Source organism: Peromyscus eremicus, chromosome 16_21 (assembly GCF_949786415.1).
Source record: "Peromyscus eremicus chromosome 16_21, PerEre_H2_v1, whole genome shotgun sequence".
Classification (NCBI taxonomy): Eukaryota; Metazoa; Chordata; class Mammalia; order Rodentia; family Cricetidae; genus Peromyscus; species Peromyscus eremicus.
The window spans coordinates 60,778,558-60,793,183 of NC_081432.1; the positions used below are offsets into that span (position 1 = coordinate 60,778,558).

General features: G+C 43.1%; 1 non-coding gene across 1 annotated transcript; it reads left to right on the forward strand.

Annotated features, from left to right (window-relative positions):
* Positions 1–14,278: 14,278 nt before the first annotated feature.
* On the forward strand, positions 14,279–14,385 carry LOC131894009 (U6 spliceosomal RNA). Its single transcript, XR_009374799.1, has one exon. It is a non-coding gene; the product is annotated as a U6 spliceosomal RNA (small nuclear RNA).
* The last annotated feature ends 241 nt before the right edge of the window (positions 14,386–14,626 follow it).

Below are 14,626 nucleotides of genomic sequence, written 5' to 3' on the forward strand. Positions count from 1 at the left end.
GATCCCCTGGGTGCATTTTTCAGACAGCTTGTTCCCTTTCCCAGTGGGTTGTGGACTTCCTCTGGACACTCCTTGGGCTGCTGCCACACTAGGTAGCTGCCTTGACACCCGCTCAGACTTCTACTGTTCTATGCAGCAGCAATCAGCCTCACACTTCACCATCAGCAGCAGCAGATTTGGTGAGACAATTGGGGATTCTTAAAGGGGGGAATTAATAAAAAAAAACAAGAGAGTTTTTTTTCCAACGTTAAAAAATGGGAGACACTATTATGATGGAGGGAGTTAGGTCTCTGTTTGATTATACAATGCATGGTTTAAAAATGGAATAATTAAATGAAGGGATAATCAACATAACTGGGATTGATGTAATGTTAATTATCATTTTGATAATTGTTGGTATGATAATTCTTGTTTTATCCCTAAAAAAGTTGGTTGATATGAGTGCCAAGATATAGGCCTTAGAAAAACTTACTAAAACAGATCATAGAGATAATCAGATCCAGACAGAGGGATTTAAAGGAAAACCAATCTCCCCATTACATTATAAAATTAGAGAGGAACAACCTATGATTTTCAAACAACCAAACTTAATTTATCTAGTCATCTTACAGGAACTGCAAAATGACAGATATTCATAAGATTATGCAAGAGCTGAATGGATACCTGTGGAAATGTAAGATTTGAGGAGATTTAAGGAAGCAATCGTCTCATATGGTATGCATTCACTTTTTGTGAAGCAAATGTTAAATTCATGGTCAACTAGTAACAGAATTATTTCATGAGACTTGAGAGATTACAGCAGTATTGGAACCTGGTCCTCAATTACAGTAAAGGACATGGTGGAAAGATGAGGCTATGACCATTGAACAATGAAGTGGGGCTAGAGGTATTGAAACTTCCCAAGACCAACTTCTTGGAGAGGACGATTATGTTAATGTACATAAACATTCTCTATATGATGACCACACTCTGGCTCTATGCCATGCAGCAGCCTTGAATGCTTGGAACAGAATTGAAAAAGTAAGAAAGAGAACTGAGTCACTTACTAAAGTTATACAGGGCCCAAAAGAAACCTCCACTTATTTCTTATAAAGAATGACTTCGGGCTGGAGAGATGGGTCAGTGGTTTGGAGCAGTGGCTGCTCTTCTGGTAGACCCGGGTTCAATTCCCAGCACCCACATGGCAGCTCACAACTGTCCCATATCCAAGGGAAAAAAGACCACTGACCTTACTCTCTCCAGTTCACTAGAAAAAAAAAAAAAGAATGACTTCAGCTGTAAATAAAATGATACCAAATTCAGAAGCTAGACAAATAATAATTGAATATTTGGCTTTTGAAAATGCTAATTCACAATGCAAAAGAATAACTAGGCCTTTAAAGGCAAGATCAGCATCCACAGAGGAATGGATCTGAGATATAGTCAATTTTGAATCTCATAACCAAGATGATGCTTGGATAGGAGAGATGATTTCCAGAGGCTTGAAGAAAAATCAAAATGTTAAGTATTTTAATTGTGGCAAACAAGGTCACCTAAAACGGGATTATATACAGAGTGTTCCTAGAAACAATGTTTTTTTTTTTTTCTGAGAATAATCCAAACAGAAAATCTCTCCCTTCTGTAGTATGCAGAAGGTGTGGCAAAGGCAGACATTAGACCAATGAATGTAGATCAACAGAGGACAGACAGGGTAACCCTTTGCCATCGGGAAACACCTTGGGGAGCCTCTTGTAGGTCCCCATGTCAAATTTGGTTCAGTCATCCCCTGTCACCATGGGGGAAACTCCTTCCCAGAGCAATTGAAGGACCTAATGCCTATTGTAAAAAACCATACTGCTCTGGATGTTAGAACAGTTTTAGAAGATAAAACAAAAATTTCAGGAGAAACCAGAACAAGAGAGACCTCTTGATTAGAAGAGGTGATAGTTCATCAACCAGCATGACCAGTCTAAACTAACTTATAAGACTTATAACTTATAAGTTATAACAAATGCTTTTCATTTGCTCAGATATAAATTGCCAAATGGGAAATTCCTAAAGTTAGGGTTGGGGCAGGTTTTTTTTTTTTTTTTTTTTTTTTTTTTTTTTTTGGTCTTTCCAGGAGAATGGAGGCTAAAGAATCTGAACAAATGAGACATCTGAAGAAAAAGGATGAGTCATCCAGAAAAAATGTCCCAAGAAAAAGAGTAAATTGGCCTATTGATATATCACATTTCCAACAGGATAAAATTTCATAAATCTTCCTAAATGTTTGTTTCTGCTGTTCTCTACAGACACATAATGCAATGGTATTTTTGTAGTCCAAGTTAAATTAAAAATTATAGCTGGCTTTGGAGTTGGAGCATGGCTCTCTCCTTCTCTAAACACAAGCATGTTGTTAAAAGAAAATTCAGAGTCTCTGTTTCATATCAGAAGAGCCACCTGGTATGGGACAGAAGAAAGCAAAAATTGAGGGACTATTATTGTCACAAATCTCTTACCCATCAAATTTATTTTGACTCTTTAAAACGTTTCTTTAGGTATAGTACTATCTTAAAATTTAAACTTTTTGTTTTGATATTAATGATGTTTAAATTTCTACATTGAACAATAAACTTTCCTAACAGCAATCTCTGAAGTGTCCAAAAAGATGATGGGGCCCCACAGAGATGATTCCATCTGGACTGTAGTAATGCCACTAAGCTGACAAACACCATCTAAGATCAACTTTGGACTACAAACTGCTCAGGACAATTTCAAGGTGGCTAGCTGAGATGGTCCAGCCTCATAGACTACTCTAGCCAGGACTTGAGATAAGCCCTGCACTTTCCCATTACACAGAGACTGGACAACAAACAATACAGCTTGCTCTCCCAGGACTTGACAATTATCCCAGTTTTTCTCAGGGTCCCCTAAAGATGCTATTGCCACCAGACAGCAGGAAGTAATTTTAAGAACATTATGCCCATATTCCCAAGAGGTGGGGTGGTTGGTTTTCGGTCGTTCAGTGGATTATGGATATTTGTCATTGTTTAGGAGGTTGGTTACAAATTGTTATTGGTAATGGTCAGGAAAAAAGCTCAACAAAGGAAATTAGATTCAGGGATCTCATTCTAAAAAGAAAAGGGGGGGGGGCGGAATATAGAAATAGTATAAAAGGGTAGATTATTGAATTTACTTTTAAAAAGCAACTGCTAGTTTTAAATAATTACATTGGCTTGGATTTTTGTATATTGATACAAATTTGAGGTTATTTTTGTTATACTGTATATATGTTACAGAAATAATAGGATAAAAAGGCAGATTATTGCCGGGCTGTGGTGGCACACACCTTTAATCCCAGCATTCAGGAGGCAGAGGCAGGCGGATCTCTGTGACTTCGAGGCCAGCCTGGACTACCAAGTGAGTTCCAGGAGAGGCGCAAATCTACACAGAGAAACCCTGTCTCGAAAAACTAAAAAAAAAAAAAAAAAAAAAAAAAAAAAAAAAAAAAAAAAAAAGGCAGATTATTGAATCTACTTTTAAACTAAAAAAGTAACTACTAGTTTTAAATATTTTACACTGATATGGATTTTTATACATTGATACAAATTTTTTTGTAACAACCTACTGTACATACGTTACTACTCTTTTTAAAAAAAATTATTTATTTATTATGTATACAGTGTTCTGCTTGTGTATATCCCTTCAGGCCAGAAGAGGGAGCCAGATCTCATTACAGATGGTTGTGAGCCATCATGTGATTGCTGGGAATTGAACTCAAAAAAAGCAGCCAGTGCTCTTAACCTCTGAGCCATCTCTCCAGCCCCATGTTACTACTCTTGGTTAAGATATTATACCTATACAGCTCATCTAACAATGTAATGTAAATTTTTAGTCACTGAAAGTTATTATTACAAACTGTTTAGGATAATAAAGAAATGCAGGTTAGTAGTTAATCACCTATTAAAATCAAACTTGTAGTCAGGTTAGGTATGTTTTCAAGGTCAAACAGAGATATATTTTAGATAGGAAAGTGGTCTTCAAACACTTGAGATCTACAGAATATGACATTTAAAAATGTTTTAATAACAAAGTTTTTTATTTTATTTTATGACAATGAGACATGTCTGCTCCTGGCAGCACTAATCTATTTCAGAGAAGATGATGGGCATCGAAGAAACTCTATATGGAGTTTACTTTCTTTGTGGCAAAAGTTAGCTACTGGGAAAGAAAGTGCCCTTGCCTCGACTGCTGACAGTATGCTGTCCAAATGGGACAAGCAGGACACAAAAGAAAGTGACTGCCGAGCTTTGCTAAGACAAGGTGGGACAGTCTTCAAAAATCCTGCTTCACAGAAAAGTCTGTCAGATATGCTAGGCCGGTAGGCTAAAGACGGAGGCCCCAACATTACAGAGGAAACTTGGGTGACTGTCCAGTTAGGCAGCTGTTTCATTTCTTATTTTTGGAAGTTGTTTGCTTTACACTCCCTGTTTACTCAGGTAATATTATTTCTTTCTCAGGTCTCTGATGGAGTTGAAGACTAGATAGTTATAGTCATATAACTTGTTACTATGCTCAGAAAAGAAACTCACTAAAGAGGTGTAAAGTGAATAAGCTTGACAACATAAAAGAATAATTTTGGGTTGGTAACGCAAGTTAGCATAGAAAGTGAATTAGGTACAACACTTTGGACTCACCAAGACAGGATAGATAATGGAGTAATTTCTCTGAATTTGTCAAATGCTTATGGACTAGATGTTGTTAATGAAATTATATATTTGTATATAGTTATCGTACTTATTGTATATAGTTTTTCTATGTTACTTAAAACCTTTGCTTTTTATATAGACAAAAAGGAGGAAATGTTGTGTGATTTTGTGTTCTGACAAATAAAGCTTGTCTGGAGATCAGAGGGTGGAGCTAGCCACTAGTTAACCATACAGGCCAGGCAGTGGTGGCACAAGCCTTTAGTCCCAGCATGTGGGAAGCTGATACCTTTAATCCCAGCACTCAGGAGGAGGAGACAGGATCTCTGGCCCTTTCCATTTGAGGATTCACAGAGGTGAAAAGTCTCTGTGGCTGCTGCTCTGCTTCTCTGATCTTTCAGGTTATCACCCCAATATTTGACCCCTGGTTTTTATTGATAAGACTAATTAGGATCACGCTTCAGACACTTGATAGGCATGCCCAGTGCTCTGTCTCTCAGGAAAGACTAGACTTTGACAAGTTGACATGGAACACTAATCATTACAGATTGTAGCGACTACACCTGCTGATATAGATACTATTTTTTGAGGTGGGAAATTTTTCATCAAGTGTTAAGTTAAAGAAATATTAAGGCAGGGTGTGAGGTGGAGGCAGGAAGATCAGGAGTTCAAGGTCGTCCTTAGCTCCTGAGCAAGTCTGAGAACAGGCAGGGCGGTGAGAGACTATGTTTCAATGAATTAAATAACCACCAACCAACCAATCAACTAACTTTGACTGACTGACTGACTGACTGACTGACTGACTGACTAACTGATTGACTGACTCAGTTAGAAAACACATTCAGCAAGCCAGGCATGATGCCACATGTTTGGAACCCTAGCTTGAGAGACAGAGACTGGAGGATGAAGGAGTTCAAGGATAACTTTGGCTACATAGTGAGTTTGAGGTCAAAATGTCTTGTATAATATTAGAGGGACTAGCCTTAATATTATACATCCCAGGGGCTCAGGAGAGAGAACTACTAACGGTGAGGACTATTTTCAGCACACCAAGCTCTATAGTCCACTTGCTTTAATTCCTCTGGCATAACATCCTTTATACCCAGCTTCAGTTCTGTTCTCATGTCTAGCTCCTTTCTTGCCTGATTTCTCTCTATATTTATCTACTGCTTCCTCTAAGTTCTATCTTAATTTTCTTGTCTTAACTCTGCCTCATCTAGGTCCTTTTCATCTTGTTCTTACCCAGCTAGTACTTCCCCATCTGGCTCTTCCTCATCTTCCATCTCATTCCTCTAGTACTCTCTTCTAGCCCTTCCATCTAATTCTTCCCCATCTCAGTTTGTTCCTCTCAAGTTCTTACCCGTCTAGTTCTTCCATTCTCTTTTCTCTTCTCCGTCCCTCCATTCCCTGGAAGTCCTGGTATATAAAGCCAGGCTTCCAGGGTCAAACAGAGGGGTGATAAGAATCACAGAGGGAGCCAACAACCGTTAATTATCATTTGCAACCCCAAAGGGAAGTGACCAATGGGGAAATGAATTAACTAAAGGCTAAATTCGGGTAATAGCTAAGAAGAGGGAATCTTATGTGCTCAACTATAGTCTTAAACGTGATTAGTAGAAAATGTTAAGAATCTATAAGTTGCTAGGTCAATGGGAGAAAATAAAACTGTCTTCTTTTTTCCTGTGGCTCCTATCTGTCCAAGCTATCTGCCGTTTTTTTTCTGCAAGGTGGGGGAAAGTGTGCTCAGTCGCTAGGCAACCTGTGTACAGCTAGATGCCTCTGGTGATAGTTAAATGGAGATCTGGAACCAGAGGTAAGGTTTGGGAAAGGAGGAAGTAAAGCTTAATTGGCACATCCGCCAGGCCTTCTCAAACAGGTAGCCTGGATGCTTAAGTCTGTTCTTAGAAAGTACGGAGGTATCTCTGATAAGGTACTTTCCTCCATCCGGTGATGGACCTGGCCGGATGCTGCCAATAATGATAATTACAGGGAGGCTTGAACTGGGGTTCTGGTTGAGCATAGCTGTCAGTGCAGAGGGTTATCTAAATATTCCTAGAAGTGGTTAGGTAAGGAGTTAGCGGTCTATAAAGTTAGTAAGGCTGTAAGAAAGGAGGGTCTGAGCTGAATTGTGTAAAGCTATTACTTAACATCTACCTGACCTAGGTGGTGTCTCCTTGTGGAATTTACCTTAAATCAGGAGACTTGCTTGTGGACTGTTATTACTGCTAGTCCTTGAAAGTGGCCAAGGGAGATATCTGATTCCAGAGAAAGCCTTTCCTGAGGCTGTTCTCCAAATACCTGGAATGTGTATGTCCAGAGAGTGATCAGTCCACACTGTTAGCCCTTCTTGGGGAAAAGTCAATTGGGAAAACTATGAAGGCACACATGACTTTCATAACAGAATACAGCTGATATATAACAAGCCAAGTAACACCAAAAACTCCTTGGGATCTGGCTTCCTCTGGAGGAATTCCCTGATCCCTCCAGGTAGTGACTTTGCCATAACCAGCTGAGTTCTTATAATATATTCCTGCGGCCCACAGCAAAAAATGTATTACTTTGAGATCCTGTTTCAAGACAAAAATAAAACAAAACAAAAATAAAATAAACAAAACACACCATCCAGAAAATACATTTGGAGTTGGGTGTGGTGGCATACACCTGAGATCCCAGCACGTGGGCGGCTGAGGTAGGAAGATCCCAGGTTCCATGCCAGGTTGGTTTGGGCTGCACAGTGAAACCCTCAGAACTCACCCCACCTCCAAAACAAAGCATACATGGTTCAGTTTCCAGACAGGAAAAGTTGGTGGGTCCCCGTGAGCGGGAGAAAACAGAAATGTCAACAACAGTTATGCTGAGAGCTATTGCGGGAATTTTTACTTTCATCTCCACATTTTTCTTCGTGATCTAATTTTATCCCAGTGCATCTTTGGGGTAGTAGTTCTTTTTATTTTTTTAAGAAATGCAAAGTAAGATATTTCAGGAAATGAAAGAACAATGCCCAGCCGGAGGAAGTGGCAGCAATCAGTGGGAGCTGCTTCTCTAGACTGTCCTGATACTAAATTTAGCGCTGGTCACCTTGTTTTCACCTTGTTTTGTGAGGGTCTTAATTTTTTTAATTGTATTTGTTTATTTTGAGTGCGTGAATATGGAGGTCAGAGGACGACTTGTGGGAGTTGGTTCTCTCCTTCCACCATGTGGGTCCTAAGCATTGAACTCGGTGTCAGTCTTGGTGGCTAGCGTCTTATCCACAGAGCCCTCTTGGTGACCCTCACTGAAGCTTTAGGAGAGAGCCTCTCAGTGCTTTCTCCCTTTCTTAATTGTTCACTCTTGGAAACTTCATAGCTGACACTCTAAGGAGATGTTCTACATACATGCTGACTCTGGTTGCCAAGCGCTCTTCCCTCTGTGGTACCTGGACTCTGCTGTAGCAGGCTGGGAGCGGGGTGGGTGCTGTCATCTCCTCCTGTCACACCTCTCTGATTCCAGATCTGGAATCCCATTCCATACCAGTTCTTCCAGTTCTCCAGTCTAGTTCAAGTACCGCCACTCTTCTGTTCAAGCAACCTTCTTTCTTTGTGCACGTGTTCTTATGTATGTGGATAGATATTCACGTGTGCACTGTGTGTGCGTGTGGAGTTCATTGTGTGTGTGTGTGTGTGTGTGTGTGCACATGCACACACACGTGCAGGTGCATATGTGCATGAGTGTTTGTAGGCCCCACAAGCCACAGCACTTAGGAGGACTTGTGGGAGTCAGTGTCTCCTTCCACCAGTGAGCTTCAGGGATTCAACTCAGGTGATCCGAGTTGTAGCAAGCACCTTTATAGACCAAGCCATCCCATCAGCCTTCTACCTTCTTACAGTTTCAGACAGGATCCTTCACTGAACCTGGAGCTCCCCTGTCTTGAGTGGCTGGCCAGTGAGGCCCAAGGATCCTCCTGTCTCTGCCCTACCTACCCCTGAGAGACTGTGGTTACAAACAACGCCTTGCTCTTGATGTGTGTACTGAGAGTCCAAACCCTTGAACAGCAAACACTTCACTGGCAGAACCAACCTCTCTTTGTGATCCTAGCACACCGGGAACCCTCGAGGACAGTTCAGCACACACATCCCCTCAGCAGTGCCCCAAGTGTGACTCCATCATCAGACCCGAATCCCTGTGTGAACCGGGGACCCTCGAGGACAGTTCAGCACACACATCCTCTCACCAGTGCTCCAAATGTGACTCCATCATCAGACCTGAATCCCTGTGTGAACTGTGCTTGTGACCCATACGGTCAGGGAGCCTGAAGGCCATGGTGAATTCTTTGTCCCAGTTGGCCCTGGATGTCTCCCATTTTAGTCTGAAAGTCCCACAGCCAGAAAAAAATACTTAGTTTTGGCAAGATAGAAGGACAGCTGGGCTTGGTGGCATGTTCCTGTCACCCAGCTGCTTAGGAGGCTGAGACGAGAGGATCCCTTTGAGCCCAGAAATTTGAGACTACAGCTTGGGTAGCACAGTGTTTTGAGTGAGAGACCCCCACCCCCGCCGGCCCCCACCACCACACACCATAGGCCCATGTATCTGAACTCTTGGCCCTCTGTTGGAGTCCTTGGTGGAGGAACCTTAAACTCCCCTACACACACATCATAAGCCCATGTGTCTGAACGTTTGGCCCTCTGTTGGAGGTGAGTCTACAGCACAGATGTACTCAGTGACTAGTTATGTGTAATTCCCAATGCAAATGGTCAGCAGAGTCACAAAGAAACCCCAACCTTCCCAACCACTGCCTTGGAAGTTTTTGAGGTGCGAACGTGGTTCTTGCTACTTCAATACTCAGAGAGCTGCATTCACACATCCACCCTGGAAAAAAGAGAAAAAAACAAAACAAAAAAACCCGTGACGAAGTTGAAACTAGAAAACAAATTAGCTTAATATCCTCTTTCATGACTCATGTGTGGGCCAACAGGCCTGTAGATATTTAAGTGATATTCTTGTGAAAAGCATCTTTCTAAATATAACACACAAGGTAGATAGCATAGGGGTAAAAACAGGTTAACTTTGACTACTAAAAATGCATTTGTAAAAAGTAAAATTAAAATGAGACATGGGGAAAACCTTTGCTGCTCACATGATAGACATTTAGAGGAAGCCTTATAGGTCATGACCAAAAAGACATTGGGACAAGCCATAGAAGTACAAATGACAGCAAAATTGTGAAAAATTCTGTTTTGAGTGGGCAAATGGAAGCAAATTAACAAAAAAAAAAAAAAGCTCTGCTCCTTTTAAATTGTTTCTATTTTAATTTATGTGTATGGATGTTTTACGTGTGTGTGTGTGTGTGTGTGTGTGTGTGTGTGTGTGTGTGTACCATATGTGTGCAGTACTCAAGGAGGCCAGAAGATGGCATCACCTTTTCTGGAGCTGGAGTTATGGAGGATTGTGAGCTACCATACTGGTGCTGGGAATGAACCCAGGCTCTCTGGAGGAGGAGCCAGTACTCTTCGCTGCTGAGCTCTCTCCAGGCTCCTCCCCTTTAAGTTCAATGTAAGCCATCGAACTCCCTGTACTGGTGGGAGTGGCAGGAGTGAGGCTGGCTGTCATCAGAGACAAGGACCCTATCAATGTGCGTAGTTACTGATCCAGTAAATTATGCTGAAGTGATACAGACATGTGCTTTAGGGGAACAATCAGAGATCTGTGCAGATGCCTTTCTCCCTCTAATTATGTCCAGAGGCAGTTTAGCTGTTGTAGTTAAAAGGAAGAAATAAGGGAAGTGACTGAACCTTTAGCTCCAGAGAACCAGCTAAATAAATGAGAGTAACCTGTCTTAATCGGCTAGGATGCAGTATTTGCAGAAGAAGGACAGAGCTGGGCGACGCCTCCGTTAGTCAAGAACCTGCTGTGTGCTGTGCAACCATGAGGACCTGGGTTTGGACCCCTAGCACATGTAAAAGCTGGAGGTACATTTGTAACAGGGGGCGGGGCATGGATCTAAGTGGATCCCAGGGACTCAGTGAGAGACACAGTCTCAAAGCTAAAGCAGACGATATAGAAAAACATTTGCCATTGACCTCTGACCTCCACATATGTACACAGGAGCTGGCACACACACACACACACACACATACAGTATACACACGCATTGACTGTTTATTTATTTATTTTTCAAGACAGGGTTTCTCTGTGTAGCCCTGGCTGTCCTGGAACTTGCTATGTAGACCAGGTTAGCCTTGAACTCAGAGATCCACCTGCCTCTACCTCCTGAGAGCTGGTACTAAAGGCATGCACCACCATGCCCAGCTACATAGTGACTTAAAAAAATAAAAAAAGGTAAGAAAGAAAGAAAAAGAAAAAGAAAAAGAAAAAGAAAAAGAAAAAGAAAAAGAAAGGAAGTGTTTCACAGCATGCTATTACACACCTATAATTCCAGCACAGGGAAGGCAGAGGTAGGAGGATCAGAAGTTCAAGGTCATCTTTGAACTTCATAGGCCATTCAAGGCTAGCCTGGGCTACATGAGACACTGTCTTAAAAAGCGTAACAGGTGCTAGAGGGATGGATGTCTCAGATGTTAAGAGCATTTGCTGTTCTTCCAGGGGACCAGAGTTCAGTTCCCAGCTAGTCAAGAGGCTCACAGTCATTTCTAACTCCAGTACCAGTGGAAACAACACCCTCTTCTGGCCTCTGCAGGCACTGCACACACACGATGACTACATACATGCAGGCATACATGCATATATATAAAATACAGAAATCTTTTAAAAAAAGAAAGCTCATGGCCGGGCAGTGGTGGCACACGCCTTTAATCCCAGCACTCGGGAGGCAGAGCCAGGCGGATCTTTGTGAGTTCGAAGCCAGCCTGGTCTACAGAGCGAGTTCCAGGAAAGGCGCAAAGCTACACAGAGAAACCCTGTCTCGAAAAACCAAAAACAACAACAAAAAAAAAAACAACAAAAAAAAGAAAGCTCATACTTTGTATTTTTAGAAAATGTTTCCACCCTATATATGAACCATCACCCAAAGCAGGCTCACTCCTGCAGTGTCCTGAAGAGAAAAGAAAAGCAAGCAAAGGAAAATCCACGATAACAAACACAGAAAAACCATCTAAACACCACCAACAAAGGCACCGGTAAATGAACAATGCTTTAGAGAGAGCCACATCAGCGGAGCCCAGTGACCACGATGCTTGCCTCACAGCCACAGAGCTCCATTGTGTGTGACCCTGTCAGGTTTATGGTCCTGAATCTCACTTTCCTCATTAGTGATAAGGACAATGGTACCCACCCACAGAACAGTTATGAGGATTTAAGATAATGATTTATTTATTATACCTTTTAATGTGTATTGGTGCTTTGCCTGCATGATGTAAGTGTACCATGTGCCTGCCCTGATGCCCAAGGAGGTCAGAAGAGGGCATTGGATTCTCTAGAATTGGATTTACAGACAGTTGTGAGCCCCCATATGGGTGCTAGGAATTGAACCCTGGCCCTCTGGAAAAGCAGCAACCATGCTCTTAACCATGGTGCTGTCTCTTCAGAGCCTAGATAGGATATAAATAAACTCTTCCAACTGGGTGTGTGTGTGTTGGTGTGTGTGTGTGTGTGTGTGTGTGTGTGTGTGTGTGTGTGTGTGTTAATACAGGACTCTTTGCAGAGCTGAGGGTGAGGTTGGGGCAAGGCTAGCCTGTCCCGTGGGGGGAGGGCACCGAGGACAGTGTGAGGGAGCATGGGAAATGAGTAGACACAGGAAAGCAGGAGAGGGGAGGGGGAGGAAAGAGAAAAAGAGAGGGAGGGAGAAAGGAAAGGGGCAGAAGAGAAAGGAGAGGGCAGGGAGGGCAGAGGAGGGGAGAGGAAGGGAGGGGAGGGGAGCGTGGAGGAGGGGAGGGGAGCTTTGCTGCCTGTCCACCTCTCCGAGTGCCCTGCCTTCTGCCTCAGCCTCCTCAGACATCTGTTCTCAGATGGCCGTGGCTGCCCATCGGTCAGGCAGCCTGAACTCACGGATCCAGCTGCCTGCCTTTGTTTTCTTCCTCCTGGGTTGACAGGGCTCTGCCTCAGGCTTTGGGGTCGGCTCAGAACCGCCTCCTGGGCCTGTCCCAGTGGAAACAGGGGCCAGAGGCCAAACCAGACTGGACAGTCTGGTCCAGTCCAGGTCTGCGCTCATGCCAGGACCACAAATGTTGCCTTGGCTAAAGCAGATCACGTGGCTGAACCTAAAATAAATAAATATGGAAGATATTTACATTCCACGAACTCTAGCAGCAAATCCTCGTGCAGGGAGAGAGGGAAAGGCAGAGCTGGAACAATATTCCTTCTAGAACGTCTTGTCGTTGGACAAACTTGAGGCCGTCAGAGGCTATGGGCAGCTCCTCCAAGGAGTTTGGAGAGCTTAGCCTGGGGGGCACACACCAGGGCAGGGAGGGAAGAGGGGCCTCTAGAGACAAACAGAGGAACTGGTACAAGATCATGAGTTAGTACTTTTGGGTTTGGGTAGTGACTGGTACATAAAAAAATATCACATAAGTGTTTTGTTTGTTGTTGTGTTTTGAGACAGGCTGTCACCACACTGGCTGCCTGGAACTCACTATGTAGACAAGGCTGGCCTTGAACTCATACAGATCCGCCTGCCTTTGCCTCCCAAGTGATGGGATTAAAAGCATGCACCACCAGGCTGGGTATCCTGTTTATTACACCTGAAATTTCAGCCCTTGGGAAAGGTGGCAGGAAGCGTAGGAGTCAGAGTTATCCTCAGCCAGAAAATGAGTTTGAAGCCAGCTTTGGCTACTTGAGACCTTACCTAAAAAAATAAAATAAAATAAATAAATAAAATCAAACTATTCAGTGAAAGCAGGTATGGAACAGGTGAAAACTGTAATATTTAAAAATACAATGTACAATGAAGAAAGGTTGCAAAATGCTCTTTAAACTCGGCATGGTGGCACATGTCTTTAATCCCAGCCCTTGGGAGGCAGAGGCAGGCAGATCTCTTCGAGTTCAAGGCCAGCCTGGTCTACAGAGCGAGTTCCAGGACAGCCAGGGCTATGCAGAGAGACCTAATCTTTAAAAGCCAAATAAAATAAAATAAATACCCCTCCCAACCCAAAACAGTTTTGCTGTGGCCCAGAGGTAGAATCATGGGGTGTTTTCCTTCCTGTGGTTTGCGTTGGGAAGATGGCCCCATCTGGCCTCTCAGGTTGACCACTGAACAGCACCACGCTTACTCCCCTTTGCTTCTCTGAGCTGCACAGCCTCCTGGGCTGCCCGCTGCGCCTTCAGCACGCCTGCCTGGCACTCACAGGACCAGACAGACAGAAGCATCTTTAAGGACTGCAAGCTGCTTTAGCAGTCAAAGACAGGTGAAGCTGGCCAATCTTGCTGTTTTTGTTAGCGGTAATGGAGAGGCATCTCCTCTGGATTTGGAAGTGGCGGTGAAGGTGTGCCCACAGTCACGAGGCAAAACTGCAGAACTGAAATGTTTTAGTTTACAAGAGCCTCATAAACAAACAGGTTTGGTATGAGTGTGTTAAATTTTAGAAACCTTGAGGTATATTTTATATACCAGAAAATTACAGAACTGTTGGATCAGGAATGCCAAATGGAACAATAAAATGTTTGCATTAAACTCACCTTGGGTGCCCACTTTGGCAGCACATGTACTAAAATTGGAATTATACAGAGAAGATTAGCACAGCCCCTGCACAAGGACAACACACAAATTTGTGAGTTGTTCCATACTATGAGGGTGACCCTAGTAAAGACTCCTTCCTGGTCATGGAGGACACAGAGCCTGAATCATCCATCTTCTGTCACCAAGCAAGGCTTCCAGGGGAGGGACTGGGACACCAACCCAGCCACAAAACCTTCGACCTGCAAGATGTGCTGGAGTAACGGTGGAGCAGAACTTGTGGGAGTGGCCGACCAACGACTGGTCCGACTTGAGGCCCACACCATGAGAGGGAGCCCATGCCTGACGCTGCCTG